General features: G+C 36.5%; 1 protein-coding gene across 7 annotated transcripts in view; it reads right to left on the bottom strand.

Annotated features, from left to right (window-relative positions):
• DYM (dymeclin) overlaps positions 1 to 12,426 on the bottom strand; it is a 437,637-nt gene that overhangs the window by 156,162 nt on the left and 269,049 nt on the right. The gene's annotated exons all lie outside the window — the stretch shown is intronic.

The raw sequence follows: 12,426 nt of genomic DNA, 5'->3' as shown, positions 1-12,426 counted from the left end.
TCACTCTGTTACCCAGGCTGGAGTGTAGTAGTGCAATCATAGCTTACTGCAGCCTCAAACACCTGGGCTCAAGAGATCCTCCTCTCAGCCTCCTAACTGGGACTATATGCATGTGCCACCATACCTGGCATGCATACACACACACACACACACACACACACAATTTGTAGAAACAGTCTTGCCCAAGCTGGTCTTGAACTCCTGGCTATCCTTGAATTCCGTGAACTCAAGCTATCCTTCTACCTTGGTTCCCAGAGTTCTGGGATTATAAGACATGAGCACCTGGCCTCTAGCTAGTTATTTAATCACTCTGTACATCAGTTTCCTTATCTATAAAATGTGATTAATAATATAATATCTCACAGAGTTGTTTTGAGGATTTAAATAAAAATAGTTAATCACTATAAATATCATTGTCCAGACGCAATGTCACTTAGCTTTTTTCCTATGTTTTCTCCCAGTAGTTTAACAGTTTCAGATCTCATGTTGAAGATGTTAATCCAATTTGATTTGATTTTGTAGGTGGTGTGAGGTTAAGGGTCCAATTTCCTTTTGCATATGGGTATCCAATTTTCCAATACCATTTATTGAAGAGATTGTCCTTTTCCATTGTATATTCTTGACACCTTTGTTGAAGATCAACTGACATAGTTACATGGGTTCTTTGCTGGGCTCTCTATTCTGTCCCACTGGTCAATGTGTCTATTTTTTATACCAGTACAATGCTGTTTTAATTAATATCATTTTATAGAATACAGTAGTTTGAAATCTTGTAGTGTAATGCCTCGAGCTTTGTTCTTTTTGCTTACAATTGCTTTGGCTACTTGAATGTCTCTGTTGTTCTATATGAATTTTAGGATTACTTTTCCGTATGTTTGAGAAATGACATTGGAATTTTTATAGAGACTGCATTGAAAAACCACTAAACTCATAGAAGTAGAATGGTGGTTACCAGAGGCCAAGGGGGCAGGGGGGAAAAGGAGACTATAGTCAAAGAGTACAAAGCCTCAGTTAGGCAGGAAGAATAAGTTGAGCCTTTTTTATATCAATTCCACAGCATGGTCAATATAATTGTTATATACATTTCAATATCATTAACAGAGTAAATCTCTAATGTTCTTATCACAAAAAATATTAAATATCAAGGTGATGGATATGCTAAGTAGCTTAACTTAATCTTTCCACATTGTATTCAAAACTCTTAACATCACTTTGCACCTCATAAATATATATAACTATAATTTGTCAATTTATAATAAAAATAAAATTTAAAAAATTAAAATAAAGAGTTAATAACTGGAACAGTGGCTATCACAGAGTAAAAGTTCAATAAATATTAGCTATTATTATTTCTGTCCACAACTACTGGACAGAAAAAAAATTTGTATGCATGCTTTCTCTAATATGTAGCCTTTAAAAAATCTATACAATACATCTAAAGTTCATTTAAAAATTAATTTTTAATGAACTGCNATAGATAGCTAGTTTGTAGAACTGTTGTGCAAAACAGGTGCCCTCCTGGAACACGTGTGATGCCAGTTTAAGATCAATACAAGAATAGTCATGGAAAAATGCCAAAGTCACTCTTCGATTCCCATTTTAGCTCAAATCTGTAAGAAACATTTTAAAACATAAGAGAATAGAACTGAAATTTTAAAGTCTCAGAACAAAATTTTTAAAAATAGAAGAAGCTATCTACTGAGAATAATTCACTAAGCACATGTGTGGTGAGATACATTTATCTCACTTTATAATGCTGTGACATTCAATAAGATGAAACTGATCAGAAAAGAGACTCCAGAGAGACTTGGATTCTACTTTCAGCTTGTTGTGTGATCATTGCCAAACCATTTAACTTCTCTGTATTCTCCTCTCCTTCCTCATCTTTTATAACATACAAATAAATCATTCTGTTGTCAATATAATTTAGAGAGATCATATTGGAACAAATGCCATTTCCATTCTGCAGCCAAATTGAAAAGGATTTACCTTCCTCATCACCAGCGTGATGATTTAGTTACTCAGCGCCAGTAGGTGAAACATTAACTTCTGATTTACATCACTGTCTATTTAAATTCTGGAAGTCAAATAAATGTAAGGGCTGGCATCATGACGTGCCAGGGCATGGAGTGGGTGGAATCACTTTTCTCCATATACGGAAACCCTGTATGTTTAAGTCTGTTAGACATTTAGTAACAAAGCATATTTCTATAATAAGCAGTTGTGCAAGTCTGCATGTCTGAATATGCACATGAAATTCCCTGCAAATGGCAGCCCGGGGGAAGAGCATCCAACTTGAGGAATTTTGTATCCACTCCAAATCCTCCATACACGTAGTTTAAACTGCATGAGAAATTTAAATTTGTTATTTAGCATGTTCATATTCAGGAATTTTGGTCACACCTATACACCCACACCTACACACCCACACCTACACACTCCACATCAACTGAGACTTGAGTGCCTCCTTCACCAGTGCCATCCACACTTAGGAGCGTCTGGTGGGAAAAAAGGATCTAATACTAAAAAGTCAAATATGAACTTCATATTGTTCTTTCCTAAGGTCCTAGTCTTACGTTGTTTCCATATGACAAAGTTTTCATGACCTCCTTCTTACAGATTAAACATCCAGTTAGTTAATAAGTATTTTTGTTATATTTTTAGTTACACATTTTCTTATGTTTTACCTATATTCCTCAAACTTCACTCTGTTACTACTATTGCAGTCATTGGCCTCCATAATTTATTCTTGCCAAGGAAACTTTCTGGGGGAGGGAGTGGTGATAGTAAGCCCTACTAGGACTACTCTGTTTTCAAATTGTTTTCCAATTTTGTGTTTAAATTTTAAGAGGCAAAATTTAATGTAAAATAATTTTGCTTTCCCTTCTGTGTTCCTCTGCTACCTGGAGCTAACAGAGTAAATGTTATTTTATGATTTTTTTCATGCTTTTGATTTAATTAATGGTCTTATATGTATCTATTTTCCCAACACTTTATTCTTATTTAACAAGATGTAATTGTTAGCTCCGTTCACGAAAGTTTTGTGTTACTTTAAGTTTTTCCTTTTTAGTCGACACATTATAACTGTACATATTTATGTGATACAGAGTGATACTTCTTTACTATTTTTTCAAGCACATCTTTGAACAATTCATTGCTGACAGAGTGATACTTCTATATGAGTATACAATGCGTAATGATCAAATAAGGGTAATTAGGGTAGCCGCCACCTCAAATATTTATCATTTCTTTGTGTTGTGAGCATTCAAAATTCTCTCTTCTAGCTTTTTGAGAATATACAATAAATTACAGTTAACCATATTTCACCCTTCAGTACTACAGAACACCAGAACTCATTCTTTCTAGCTAGCTATACTTTTGTATTCATTAACCAGTCTCTCCCTATTCTCGTCTCCTAGCTGAAGAAATCATACAGCATCTACGCTACTGCATCTACCCAGAATTGAAGTCAAAGCACCCTACCCAACCAACACTACAGATACATCTACGGTAAAAAGTTTTGTGTTTTTAGGAGGCATCTTTCAAAGCACGTTGATATTGCCTTGATGGTCATGGTTATCAGATAATTTCAGTAATTGGAAAATTATTTTACTGGGAGGAAAAGCAATGCAATTCCACATATTCAAGAAGACTTAAGGAGCCTCCCTTTAGTCAGGTAGTTTTACTGTACATCTGTAGAAACCATAACCAGAGAACTACAACCAAATAATTCATTATCTAATTACGCTCTCTTGAATGCTACTTTTTTTTTTTTTTTTTTTTCCTGAGACGGAGTCTCGCTCTGTTTCCCAAGCTGGAGTGCAGTGGCGTGATTTTGGCTCACTGCAACTTCCACCTCCCGGGTTCAAGTGACTCTCCTGCCTCAGCCTCCTGAGTAGCTGGGATCACAGGTGCATGTTACCATGCCCAGCTAATTTTTTGTAGTTACAGTAGAGACGGGGTTTCACCATGTTGCCCAGGCTGATCTTGATCTCCTAACCTCAGGTGATATGCTTGCCTTGGCCTCCCAAAGTGCTGGGATTCCAGGTGTGAGCCACTGTACCTGGCCTCGAATGCTACTTTTAAGACATAGTAGCTTTAGAACAGGATCACACTTCACTGCTTCTCTAAATCTCTACAGAAGTGGTCATTAGTAGACTGGGCAATTTTGCAAAAGGTCACATTCATTTCAGCAAAACAAAATTACTCATTCTCAACAAACATGAAGCACCTATTGTATACCCAAGTTTTACACTAAGTGCTAGAGATCAGTGGTTTTACACACACACACACACACACACACACACACACACACACACTTTCTGCCCTTATGGAACTAACAGTCTACTCTTAGAGCGAGAGTGACAGCAAAAGTGAGAGAGTGCAGGGGGTGGCGTGTGACAGGAACTATAATATTAACATAACAACGTGATGGATAAAGGAAAACCTGTCTGAGGAAGTGACAAATATAAGAAAACAAAGAGAAGGGAAAAGACAGGAACAAACATGCAAAAAGTCCTCAGATAGAAAAGGGGTAAGCAACTCCTAGAAAAGAAAACACGACTGGTGTGGCTAGAGAAGGTAGCATCCTAAGGGCAGAGAAAAGCCACTAAAGGGTTGAGCAAGGAAGAGACATGTGACTTAGAATCTATGAAGATGCTTGCTAGATCAGGAATTAGGGGTGAGGGTGGAGTGATAGAACTTGAGGAAAAGGACCAGGTAGGAGTACAGGTATGTGATAAAGACTGTCTGAGCTAGGGTGACTGGAAGTGGTAACAGAGATAAAAAGTACAGATTTGATTTATACTTTGGATATAGAACTGAAATGGATATAGTGAGAGTGGAAACATGGGGTGAAGGGAAAATGCCGATAACTCTTAGGCGGTAGGCAGAAGCAACTTGACGGATACAAGGCACCATTGACTGAGATGAAAAGGTTTATGGAGAAGGCTTAAGAGTTCCCTTGGGAGATGGGACATGTGAGGTATGAGTGTTGACATTAACAATAAAGCAGCTTGTCAGGACAGGACAAGGGCTCAGAGTTTCAGTTGGATTATCAATTTGAAACATACTGGCACATGTATGTCATGTAAAGTCATACAAATTGATGAAAATGCCTAAGGTAAGCGTTTAAGTGCAGAAAAGGGCTTTTGGAACAAGCTTTATAAAGAGTTCTAATGTTTAAAACCAAAAAGTATAAAAAGAAAAGGCAAAAGGGAGGGAAGAAAGCCAGAAGTACGTTGTCACAGAAGCCAAGAGAAGAGGGGCTGCGCTGCCTAGCTCATCTGCTGCGGTCAGGTAAAGCAGGCGGCGAGGTTTCTCAAACTGTGCCTTCCTCTCTCCCCTAGAATGCATGTAAACAATTCATTCCCATGGTTCTTGAAAAAAAGAAAGAAGACCCCAAACTACAAACATACTAAGTTAGAAGAATAATTTTTAAAAACTTATCTATTATATTTTCTTACCAACTTTTCTGATCTGAATTTACTTGTGCTACTTTGATTTATACTGCACTGAGTACTAACGCTGTAAATCTCTAAGACTGAATACCACATAATAGAAAATGGAATAGGCTTGATGACAGGATCAAGTAGTGAATATGTAATTCAAAAGGAAACCATAATGGTTTAAGCGGGATAATACATTTCATTTCATGCCACAGAAGTGGCGCAGAAATCAATAAAGCACACAGCCACAACAGAATTATTAAGACAGTATCATATACATGAAAAATTATTACTACAGCTTCAAGTATTTATTCATTACAGATTTAGTGAGTAGCATGCTGAATGACAAAACCATTCCAGCAATTTTTAAAAATTATTTTGAGGAAACTCATTAGAACTTTGTCATAGATTTTGACTGAAGACGCAATCCTTTGAAAGCAATAAAATGGTACCAGATGTGGTTAAAAAAAAAAAGTATAAAAGACTGACAAATGGGTAAAAGTATTCCTAAAATTGAAACTGCTACAATTTAGATGCAGAAATGATTTCATGTTACACGTACTTAGAATTATAAATCCATTCAGTTAAAAAGAAAAGCAAAAAAAAAAAAAAAAAAAAAAATCTATAAAAGTTCTAAAATAAACTATGGGAGAAATTCTCTGTGATCACATGGAGGAACTCCTATCTAATCCTGTAACCCACTGCAGTTCTTTGCCTATTGATAAAATGGCATTACATTATATTAGTAGAGGGAAAAAAAGAAAAGAAAAACCAAACACATATATGTAACTTGGGGTGGTTGGGAGGAGGGCAGAGGAAAAAGAAAATACTTATTTAAACTTGTATAATTTTTTTAATTTGTAAAAGATACATTATAAGTTATTTTAAAAAGAAATGTCAAGTACATTTTACCACCATTCACAACTATTTTTATATATTATCTAGTTTTTGGACACATATAATTTTCATATAGTTGTTTTAATAGCAGTATACAATTTTATATTCTTTTTCATTTAACATTATGTCAAATGTTTTCTATATTGCTATTTATTTTTCTTTATAATATTTTTAATGGCTCTATAATATCCCATTGAGTTGATAGGATATAGTTTATTTGACCATTCTTTTATTTTGTTCCTAAATATAACTCTTTCCTTAGGTTAAGTTCTTCCCTTAGGATAAATTCGAATATATTAACATTTTAATGACTTTTTGTAAATATTTCTAATGTATTTCTTTATAGGATCCACTGTTTTCATCACTACTAAAATTTAATTGACAAAAGTTATATATATTTATGATGTACAACATGATGTTTTGATATAGGTATACATTGTGGAAATAATTAAATCAAGAAAATTAACTTATTGCTTCACATACTTTTTTGTGGTATGAACACTTAAAAATCTACTGTCCTAGCAATTTTCATGTATACAATACCTTGTTATTAACAATAATCATCATGTTGTGAAATAGATCTCTTGAATCACTGTTCTTTGTATTGCATTGTATGACTGGAAAATAATCCAGAATCAAGTATTATGCCATATCTTTAGTATAACAAATTTTTAAATGGTTGTTTGGACATTTCAAAAAATCTGCACTCTTAAAAAAAATCAATATTTTACCAACTGATTACACAAAGCTTTGAATACTAAGTATTGGTAACAAGAATATCCCTAGTACACTCCTCTTACAGTATAAAATATAAACCACACAAATGATACATACCAAATATCTTCCATGTTGATAGGAACTAACTACATGCACAGAAGTAATAACACACTTCCTACTAATATTTCCTACTATACCATTTCAATGTTGAATTATGTTCTCTCAATATCAATATCATACTTCAATTCATTTTTTTTCAAAATTGACCTCCATTAAGTCCTTCTTCTTTCATCTCTACGGCCATAATCAGGCAGTCTATGTGAGGGTCTGTTACCTAAATTCAGATTCTTTCCCCTCAGATTCATTTAAATGCACAACGGACATCAGAGGCAGCATGTTTTGACCATATCACAGTCATGCTCAAAAGCACTAAGCGAAATTCAACTGACTACCGAAATCATACACAAACAAAAAAAGCCAAAAACAAAATATATGAAATGGCCTGGCATAGCATACAAGGCCCTCAGGAGTCTGGCCCTAGACAATATAACTCATTGCAATACTGATTAACATCACAGATATTTTGGAAAACATCTATTTACTGCTCCAGAATATGTCATGTGCTCTCCCATAAGTGAACTTCTGCACTTGAGTTTTCCATGCCTATTCGGCTAATAGAACATTATCTATTCATAGTTCCTGATCAAATAATCCTGTTTCAGACCACTTCAGATTCTCCTGTAAGATCACTTTTTATATGTTACTAACTTTATATTTAATAATGATTTTTTCCCAATGATATTATCTTTCCGTCTTCACTGTGAACCCCTCTTGCTCTTCGGCACAGGACTAATCACACTGTAATAATCATTTGTTGATTACTCAGAACAAGAACTTTCAATGGTATGGCAGAGACTGTTAGTTGTGTTCCCATAACCATCTTCCCTTGTTACCCAATCACAGAACACTTAGCAGGCCACAGGCCACTCAGCGAAAAACTTTATTTCCAACTTACTAAGCATGTTGGGTAGTCCTATGACAAACTTTTGGCCAAAGGGACGTGTGATATCCTTAAAATGGAAATGTACATCCAACCCTAGGCCCTTCCACCCTCTGCTATCTGAAATGCAGAGATTGTGGTGAGCCATTTGGTCAAAGCAACACAGAGAGGTGATGAAACACGAGAGAGAAGAACCCTGGGTCTTGAAAATTCCATGGGGCAGAGCTGCCATGTCAGCTCATACTTTTACTTGAGAAGTAAACTTCCATTTACCTCTTTAAGCCACTATTATTTGGGCAGGGGAGTCTCTCTTTCACCCAGCAGCTATATCTAAAATTCTACTTAAATCAGGTCCATGTAAAATTTAGAGGCAAAAACTCCTATTTCCATGTTTTTGAAGAGAGGGCCCATAATTTTTAATAGATTCTAGAAGAGTTCTATGAGCCCCAAAAGGTCAGGAACAACTGATCTTGGAAAAGTATTAACTAGTCAAGGACTTCAGTGTTAACATACTTTACTTTATAAGAAGAGAACATAATGTTTTAAACTCAATGTGTGTCAGAAAATAATTTTTAAACATCACTGATGCTCTTTCTCAGCTTTCTCGAAACAGGCAGCAACAATCTGAAGAGCCGAGTTAATAGTAACTCAAAATAAATTGTGCCACTGCAACAGAATTAACTCGACACTAAACTTAGCCCTTCATTTTTCCTTGCCTCAGGCCCAATTAAAACAATAGTAGCAGCTATATTTTTGACATCAGCAAAGTATGTGAAGTAAAAATAAAGACAAATAGGTACTTTCTTACTCTACAGATTTCTCACCAGACTTATTCCCCACTCCACCCTGAAAATGAAGAAAGTAGAACTTAAAATTGGATGTGGAACTCTAGGCAGTGTTGGTCTATTAACTAAATTCAGATTCTTTCCTCTCAGATCCACTTACATGCATGACAGCCATCAGGGGCAGCATGCTTTGACCATATCACAATCATGCTCAAAAGCACTAAGTAAACCTCAACTGGCTACTGAAATCCACACAAACCAAGAAAGCCTAGCAATGAACTGAAATTCTCAAGTGCTTACTCAAAATTCTAAATTTGATTTCTAGAGAAGTCAAATCCAAGGTTGGTAACTTGTGAGTTAATTTCAATGCTTCTGGGGGTAAAATGGAGGAGCTACCAGGTCTGATAGGCTATGGCTTCATGAAATGTGACTCAGAGACAAGATGAACTCAACACATTTTACACACACACACACACACACACACACACACACACACACACATTTATTTATTTATTTATTTATTGAGATAGTTTCACTTTGTTGCCTAGGCTGTAGTGGCGCGATCTTGGCTCACTGCAACTTCTGCCTCCGGATTCAAGCCATTCTCCTGCCCCAGCCTCCCAAGTAGCTGGGACTATAGGCTTGTGCCACCACACCCAGCTAATTTTTGTATTTTTAGTAGAGCCACTTTGGCCAGGCTGGTCTTGAAATCCTGACTTCAGGTGATCTACCCACCTCAGCCTCCCAAAGTCCTGGGATTACAGAGGTAGGTCACCATGGCCAGCCTCAATACATTACATTTCAATAAGAACAAAAGTAAAGTCCTGCAATTAGGTTCAAATAATTAAATGCAGAAATCTAGAGAAATGTATTTTCGTGTGAAAAAGATCTGGTAATTCTATGTGAGCCAAGGCATGCCTGTTTTAAAAAAATCACTCCAGTCTTAGGACAAATTAACAGTATAATTTATTATAGATCGCCATAGTGGATGAGAAAAAAATACATGTAATTTATAACTATAATTTTGTGATTCATATTTTTAAATTATAAAATATACTGAAATATTACATCCAATTCTGGCTATCATCAAATTTTTATAATGGGTACTATCAAATACAGATCATCCAAGAAGATAATAAAAAGACTGCATAATCTAAAAATCATCTGCTGTCAGGAATGGTTTAAATGGCTAAGTTATTTAATCTAAAGAGAACAAAAATTAAGGGAAGTCAATGACAGGTGTTTTCAAAGACCTGAGGGGACCTTATAAACGGCACAGTTTATACATTCGAGTGTTTTTCTAAAGCACAGAGCTATAGCCAATATATAAAAATTATTGGTAGACAGACTTAACATACGCCAGTCTTTCTAAGAATGAAACAGCAAGAGCTTTACTGCCTTCTGAGGTCAGCAGCACACAGGAGTGCTCTCTTTCGGGGATGCTGTGAAAAGAATTCTTACATTTGGAAGAAGTTTGCAGTGGAATGAGACTTCTATCTATAGCAGTAAGTCATGTTAGACTAAAGTAAAGTTCCTTTTTTTTTTTTTTGATACAGAGTCTGATAGAGGCTGGAGTGTAGTGTCATGATCTCAGCTCACTGCAACCTCTGCCTCCTGGGTTCAGGCGATTCTCCTGCCTCAGCCTCCCAAGTAGTTCAGACTCCAGACGTGTACCACCACGCCCGAATAATTTTTTGTAGTTTTAGTAGAGACAGGGTTTCACCACGTTAGCGAGGATGGTCTTGATCTCCTGATCTCATGATCCGCCCACCTCACCCTCCCAAAGTACTGAGATTACAGGCATGAGCCACCACACCCAGCCGGTAAGTTTCTTTTTTAAGGAATAAGCTTGTGGTTCTAAGAACTGACTTACATTTTTAAATTCTGCATAACCAAAAGCTAATTGATTTTGTTGAGTCTGTGATTGCTACACTCAGATATTTGGCTTGGTTTTTCTCTCTATATAATGTAGCTCTGTTGAAGAAAATCACTCACCTACAGGGACTAGACTCCACCTGGCCATGTGTCACTGTGTATGCAAAATGTTAGTCACCTACAAAGGAACACTACAAGAGAAGATGACCAGATACTCCTTTTATGTGAGTCTATTCAGGTCTGTCCTGGATAGAAAAGTGTCCTCTGTCCTGTCCCAGATTGCAAGAGATGAGGCAAGGAGTGAAAGCTGGTTGGGGGTTTGGGGAGGAAGCCTTAACTCCAGAGCCCATGTCCCTAATCATGTGTGCTGCTGACCTCAGAAGGCAGTAAAGCTCTTGCTGTTTCATTTTTAGAAAGATTGGTGAATGTTAAGTCTGCCTACCAATAATTTTTATATATTGGCTATAGCTCTGTGCTTTAGAGAAACACACAAACGTATAAAATGCTGTTTACGAGGTCCCCTCGGGCTTTTGAAAACACCTGTCATTGACTCCCCTTAATTTTTGTTCTCTTTAGCTTAAATACTTAGGTCACTTAAACCATTCCTGATAGCAGATGATTTTTAGATTATGCAGTCTTTTTATTATCTTCTTGGATGACCTGTATTTGATAGCACCCATCATAAAATTTGATATCTAGAATTGGATGTAATATTTCAGTTTATTTTATAATTTAATAACATGAATTATAAAATTACAGATATGAATTATATGTATTTTTTCTCATCCACTATGGCGATCTGTAATAAATTATACTGTTAATTTGTCCTAAGACTGGAGTGATTTTTTAAAACAGGCATGCCTTGGCTCACACAGAATTACCAGATCTTTTTCACACAAAAACACATTTCTCTAGATTTGTGCATTTAATTGCAATACATTATTATGTATTAACACTGTATTTCGTCTCTGTTGTTCAGAAAAAAAGCCTCAGGAAGGCTTGATATTGAAAAAATACTGGCTTCATACTGTAAACCCTAGCTGAGAGTACTGAGGAACCCAAGTGGGTAAGGTATGAGAGGGGTTCCAGGAAGGGTGCTGAAAGAGGAAACAGAAAATGCAGAAGGAATTCTACACTGAGTCAGAAACTGAGTGTCGGCTGAACTCTACCGGGCATCAGGGGAAGGGGGCTCAAGAATCGGACACTGCTTTCACCACATGGCGTCTTCAGCTTTCTCCTCTCATTTTTAAACTTCTGTTCCTCCCTACTTTGTCTTCCTTCTTTTCCTTTTGTTTCCTTTTATTTTCCCAGCTGACCGTGTATTTCTCTCTCCTGTCTGCTCCTGCTGGGTGAGGAGTGTGACTCCAGGAGAAAAATGACAGTGGCCTCTGTCACACATGACGAATGCTAAAACCTGCTACCAGCAGTTTTAATAAGGGTTAACAATGTGCCAGGCATGACATGCTATAAGATGTGTAACAATGAACAAGATACAGTGTTTACCCCCAGAAGGCTTATAGTTTCCACAAAACCATAGGATAGATATGACAGGATAGGGCACAAAGAAAAACACATGGAACAGATATGTGAAAGACAAAGAACACAGAGGAGAAGCATAGTGTGATGATGAATTTTATGTGTAAGCCTGGCTGAACTATGTTGCCCAGTTGTTTGGTCAAACACTAGTCTAGATGTTGCTGTGAAG

This window comes from Cebus imitator, unplaced genomic scaffold (genome assembly GCF_001604975.1).
Source record: "Cebus imitator isolate Cc_AM_T3 unplaced genomic scaffold, Cebus_imitator-1.0 Scaffold60, whole genome shotgun sequence".
In the NCBI taxonomy this organism is placed as follows: Eukaryota; Metazoa; Chordata; class Mammalia; order Primates; family Cebidae; genus Cebus; species Cebus imitator.
The sequence above is the reverse complement of the archived record's forward strand: the minus strand, read 5'-3'. Positions and strand labels throughout refer to the sequence as shown.